General features: G+C 52.0%; 1 protein-coding gene across 6 annotated transcripts in view; it reads left to right on the top strand.

Annotated features, from left to right (window-relative positions):
- Positions 1-5600, top strand: part of Ptpn3 (protein tyrosine phosphatase non-receptor type 3) — a 151882-nt gene that overhangs the window by 35435 nt on the left and 110847 nt on the right. Inside the window, exon 1 of one of the 6 annotated variants that reach the window (XM_031377463.1) lies at positions 1893-2064. The exons of 1 other annotated variant lie outside the window; for it this stretch is intronic. The gene's annotated coding sequence lies outside the window, so the exon portion shown is untranslated. Of the gene's footprint in view, positions 1-1892; positions 2065-2390; positions 2598-2902; positions 3126-3346; positions 3438-4063; positions 4083-5600 lie in introns of those variants that run through there. 4 more of the 6 variants (XM_031377466.1, XM_031377464.1, XM_031377462.1 and 1 more) reach the window with 4 other exon arrangements.

Genomic DNA, 5600 nt, shown 5'->3' with positions numbered 1-5600 from the left:
GAGACAGAAGAGGGAGGGAGAGAGAGGGGAAGAAAGAAAAAGAGAGGGAAGGAGGGAGGGAGGAAAAAGAGGCAGGCCAAAATGTCTGGATTGTATAGGGAAGAACCTCTGGGGGAAGGGCAACCCAACCTTTGGGCTGGAAAATTAAAAGTTGGGGGCAGGGCATGTATGCCAGGTAGGAACTGAGGGATGCTGGGAGAACCTGGAGGTCAGGTCTGCTTTGATATATAAAATATGCACCTCAGTCCCTTGATTCTGGAACCAAACAGAACCTTGTCTCAAAAAGAAAAAAAAATCACATACAAAACAGCAGCAAAAACACTTAAGAGTTAGAAGATAAATCTAAGGGGGAAAAACCAACTCCAACACTCCCCAAACTTTATTATTATTCTTATATACCTTTTCTTTGTTTTGTTTTTTGAGACAGGGTTTCTCTGTGTAGCTCTGGCTATTCTGGAACTCTGTAGACCAAGCTGACCTCAGAATCACAGAGACCCACCAGCCTCTGCCTCCCAAATGCTGGGATTAAATGCATGCACCACAATGCCTGGCTTTAAAACTCTATTATTTACATTCTTGGCAAGTGTGGCTGTGCCACCTCCCCACAGTTTTCAGCCTTTTCATTCATCATTGTTTCCATGTTGCAGTATAGTTTCATAATTTTATTTATTTATTGTGTGCATGTGTGTGCACACATGTGGAACGTCAGAAGACAACTTGGAGGAGTCAGTTCTCGTCCACTCTGTGTGGGTCTTGGGGAATGACTGAACTCAGGACATAACGCTTGGCCACAAGAGCCCTTACCCATTGACCCGTATTAAGGACCCAGTGAGATTTAATTGTAATAATTATTTCAACAAATGTATTAGAACACAATCAGTCACTACTCTACCTTTGAACATCTACTTGTTTCCAGTTGGGTGTGTATTCTTTTATTATGTTCCTGGTTCTATTATGATTTCAAATACGGAATTAAAAACAAAAAAAAAAACCAAAAACCAAATCTTGCTGAGTGCTGGTGGCCCACACCTTTAAGCCCCTTTAAGGAGGAAGAAGCAAGCGGATCTTTGTGAATTTGAGGCCAGCCCGGTCCACAGAGCGAGTTCCAGGAGAGGCCAGGGCTACACAGAGAAAGAAACACTTGTCTCGAAAAGCGAACAAAAATTTAATTAATTAAAAAAAATAACTTTTAGCGCTTTTTACTGAAGTTCTCAGCTATTTTCCAGCTCAGATCTGAGAACACTGCTTAAACAGTGATGAGCAGAGAAAAAAGGTAACGATTTATTCCGGCAGACTGGACAGCTCTAACAATTCCCAGGTCCCTCACCTTAGCAGTCCAAAAGTGTTAGAGGATGACGGATAATTGAGATAGGCACTCCAGAAAGGAGTCTGGGGCAGGGCGTAGTTCACTGGAAGAGATTCGTGCTTACTGTGTGCAAAGCTCTGGATTCATGTCTCATCAAGGGGAAAAAATATTTAAAGAGGACTGAATAAATTCACGTTCTTTTTTTTCAATCCCCACACTCCCCCGGATCCAAGCGTAGGCATTTGTATTATTTAGGGCACAGAGAGCGCAAGGCTCCGGTAGCAGATCACACAGCAGCTGGTGAAGGACACTGTGTGCAGTCAGCTGTCTCTGAATTCCAAGTCTTCCCACCATGCTTGGGGGAGGAGGGTGACCCAGCACTCCCTGCCGGGAGGTAGAACACAGACGGCCAGGTGGGACTCAGTGGGCAGCCTCGCCAGTCCCTCTAGGGGGTTCTTCCTTCCGGACGCTGGGCTCCCTAGGCTCCGAGCATGCCCAGTGCTCTCCCCGCCAGATCGAATAGTGCTGTCCTGGCGCCGGAGCTCCAGGTTTTGCGTGCGATCCTAGGCGGGGCCAGGACCGTGCAGCCTCTAGGACTCCGGGCTCCGTAGGAATTCCCCGAACGCGACGTTCAGGCGGCGCCCGCAGCGGTGCACTACCTTGGGACCCGGACCGGGATCTAAGCCAGGAAGTCAGGCACGGCCGACGGTCTCACGGTGACATGGGAACAAAAGGTTCACGGGACATCTAGCACCCAGGTCCGACCATAGGATCCTAACCATCGCTCCATCCTTTTGTTATCATATTCATTCAACAAAACGTTCTTAGTTCTTACTGGAGGCCAAGCGTCGTTTAGAGGCTGGGTCTCTTGAGAGGCGGAGCTACCGAGCTGACACTGAAGGGACGTACTCCTTAAGGGGAATGAATCTAAGTCAAGAGAGACAGCCGGTAACCGACTCCAGCTGCCCCTTTGCTCGCCTTTCCGTTTCACAGGCACAAAGCTTGCGCTCGTTTTTGTTTGTTTGTTTTGTTTTTGCACCAGCTTTTTCGTCCCAAGAAAGCTTCCTCGTTTAGCTGCGTGACTGAATGTTGTTATTTGTCACCTGATCTGGTTGTTCCACCAGCTCTCACCGGCCACCCCCTAGCTTTCTTGCCTGGCCTTCCCCTGTTCTTAAGAATTCATCACCTAATACACTGCGTTGTTTACGGACCTGTTGTTTGTTGCGAGAAACTAACTCCCAAACTCCCAACAAGGGACAGAAATTTTGTCTATATATTAAGTGTGAAGAACGTAAGTAACTGTTGAATGGATGACTTATACCTGTATGGAATGCGATAATGGACTTGGAGAGGGGAGCAAGAGGTCAGGGCTAATTTAGAAAGGTAGCCAGAAAGGTCTCTCCTACAAGATAACTGAACGGTGACGGGGCCCAGGCACCAGCAAAAGAGGGGAAAACACGTCCTACCCCGAGGGAAAGGCAGTGCAAACGTCTCGAGGCGGGGTCAAGTTCAGAGGGTGTGATGGGGAGGAAGGTGCAGTCTGAGCGCAGGAAGGCAGGTGTGGGAGGAGGCGGAAGAGGCCGGCTGGAACGCCCGCCACTAGGGGCCCTGCAGGCTTTGGGAAGGGCTAACCTGCCTGGTGTCCTAGGACCAGCAAAGGAGCCCTGCGACCCCCAACTCAACCACGGAGCCGCTGGAGTCAGCGCGACCCCCAACTCAGCCACGGAGCCACGGTGCAAGGCTCGCTGTCATTTCAGATTCGTTGCGCGCCAAGCCTTAGCCATTCCTAGGCATGCAATCCCGGAAAGCCAGGCACACAGTAGGTGTTCAATAAATGCTAAAGGCACGCATGGCTGCGTGCGTGAGCCAGGGGACTCCGAGGTCTGCGGGGTTTCGGCAGGTGGTCCACGGAGGCCAGTGGCAGCGTCCCACGAGTTTGCCCCAGGCCCGCCCCTGTCCTGGGTCCCCCGCCCCGCGCGCGGGCCCGTCGCGGCTACAGCCCGGCCGGCGGGAGCCGCCCGCGGGCTGCACTGGGCATGCTCAGACGGCGGCCAGGTCGCGGCGCGAGCGAGCTTCCGTGCCGCCCGCCCGCGCGACCTACCTGGGCGCCCCGCGCCCCCGGATGCTGCAGGTATGGGAGACTGGGTCCTCCGCGGGCAGGGTCGGAGCGCGGGCTGCTGCGATCGCGGACACGCGGGGCTTACCCCACCCCCACCCGGCCCGGGGCTCGGCAGACTCGCGGGAGAACTAGCGGGAGGGCTGGCAGCCCCAGGTCCCCGCGCCACGTCGGGCATCCGGGGGGCGCAGGCCAGGATCACCTGGCGGGGCTGGGGCGGGGCGCGGGCGGGCGGCAAAAGACTGGGCGTTCTGGACGCGGCGGCGCGGGCGTGGGCGTGCGCTCCAGTCTGGCCGAGTCCTGGGCTCACCGCCGAGGTATCCGCAGCCCGGCAGAGGGGGCGCACGGCTGCGAGGATCCAGCTCTCCGCGGTCCCCGAGGCTCAGCCACCCGGGGCGAATTCGCCTCAAGATTGCAAAGATGGCATTTCCTGGGCCTGGCACGAACTCCAGTGCCAAACCAATCCGCCCTGTTCCGCAGGCGACCGGTGTGGCTTCCCTGTTAACTTGCGGTGACATTGCTGCGTTGTGCGGGGAGAGAGCGCGCCCAAGAAACCCCCGCCCCCTGTTGCTGCCTCCTAAACTTATTACGAACTTGAGGGTTGCCTTTAAAAAATTCATGAGAAGTTAAGATAACTTGACACCTGGGTGTTCCGTGAAGGTACTGGGAACTTGTGGTTGGGAAACGCGAGACCTAGGTTCAAGTAGGGCTCTTCCCCTTGGCCAGCTGATGACCTTGGACGAGTCGTTTAACCTCTCTGATCCTCCATTTCCTCCCCTGCACGCAGGCAGCGATAATGCCCACCTCGCCTGGTTGGGGGTGGATTAAGTAGGATAAATGGTGTGGAGGTGTTTGGCTCCGTGCCCGGCACAAAGCAAACGAGCAGTTGGCGTGATGTGATTTTAATTCAGTTAGAGACCCTCGTGGCTCCCATTTCGTCAGGAAGGTAGAATTAGACAGTCATTTTCTGGGTCTGTGTGCCCAGGAGAACGTCTGCTGAGGCTTTGAAAAAAAAAAAAAAAAAGCAACTCCACAGAGCGGTGGTGAGCAGAGAGCCTCTTGTTTAATGGCAGTCTGTGAGTTCAGAAACTCCAGAAGTTGACACTCGGGCCTCACTTACAGAAAGAACTATTTTTGCAAGATGATCCGTCTTGCAAATGTCGAAGCTGGTGAATTGGAAAGCCTGGTTGGGGAAAAGATGCCTATGCTGCAAAGCTCTCATGCCTAACCTTATGTTCTTGGATCGGGGTCTTTTGACTTCTCACAGTGGGTTCGATCGTTCTTTGTGTCGGGGGTGCCCCTTGTGCATTAGAGAGTGCCTTGTTCTCTGCAAAGTAGGTTCCAGTAGCCGTCTGCTTCCAACTGTGCATACCAAGAATGCCTTTATATAGTGTCTGAGGTTGACGTGCCTCCCCATCCCCCCTACCCCCTTTTTCCCCTGCTTTCTGTGTAACCTGGGCTAAATGAGGATTTCACCTGGAGGGTTTTTTTTGTTTTGTTTTTTTTTGTTTGTTTTTTTTTTTTTTGATGGTATCGAAACTTCGCTGTCACCTTGCTGGGTATATGTTTTATCTCATTTCGGTTTTACAGGTCTCCGTCTGAGACTGGTGTCATTCCCATTTTATAGAGAAAGAAATTGAGGCTCAGCAGGCAACTGTACCGTCCCGGGCATGGCATGACTGGGATGGAGGAAGCCAAAGCTTCTGGTTGTGGGGGCAGAGCTTTTTCTCCTGGATAAGACTGCCATGTGTGTCTTACACAGAAGTCTTTCCTGATGATTAAATCAAGATCTAGACTGTATAGGAAACTGGAAGCCTTCCTGAGATTGGCTAGTTGAAAATTAACAATGGTAAGCTATTTTCTGACTAAGAGTAGGCCTTTCTAGTTAAATATTCTAGTCTGTGAGTACTCCCATAAACTCCAGGATACAGTTAATGGAATACCAGTCTGCGGAGAATTAGAATAGTTAAAGCATGCCTAATACTCTATATTGATCTGTGTTGTCCCTTGTGATTCATCTCCTCCATAGACTAGTGTATGCAAATTAGGCATGAATGGCAGACTGGAGGTTACTGAGGGCATTTAGAAGAGCTGAGGCGTGTCTGTGAGCAAATGTTTCTTGTTTGGCAGGTGCGGGGCTGTGGGTAGGCCAGCAGGGTGAATAAGCCAAGGGACCCC

Source organism: Mastomys coucha, unplaced genomic scaffold (genome assembly GCF_008632895.1).
Source record: "Mastomys coucha isolate ucsf_1 unplaced genomic scaffold, UCSF_Mcou_1 pScaffold18, whole genome shotgun sequence".
Lineage (NCBI taxonomy): Eukaryota > Metazoa > Chordata > Mammalia > Rodentia > Muridae > Mastomys > Mastomys coucha.
The sequence above is the reverse complement of the archived record's forward strand: the minus strand, read 5'-3'. Positions and strand labels throughout refer to the sequence as shown.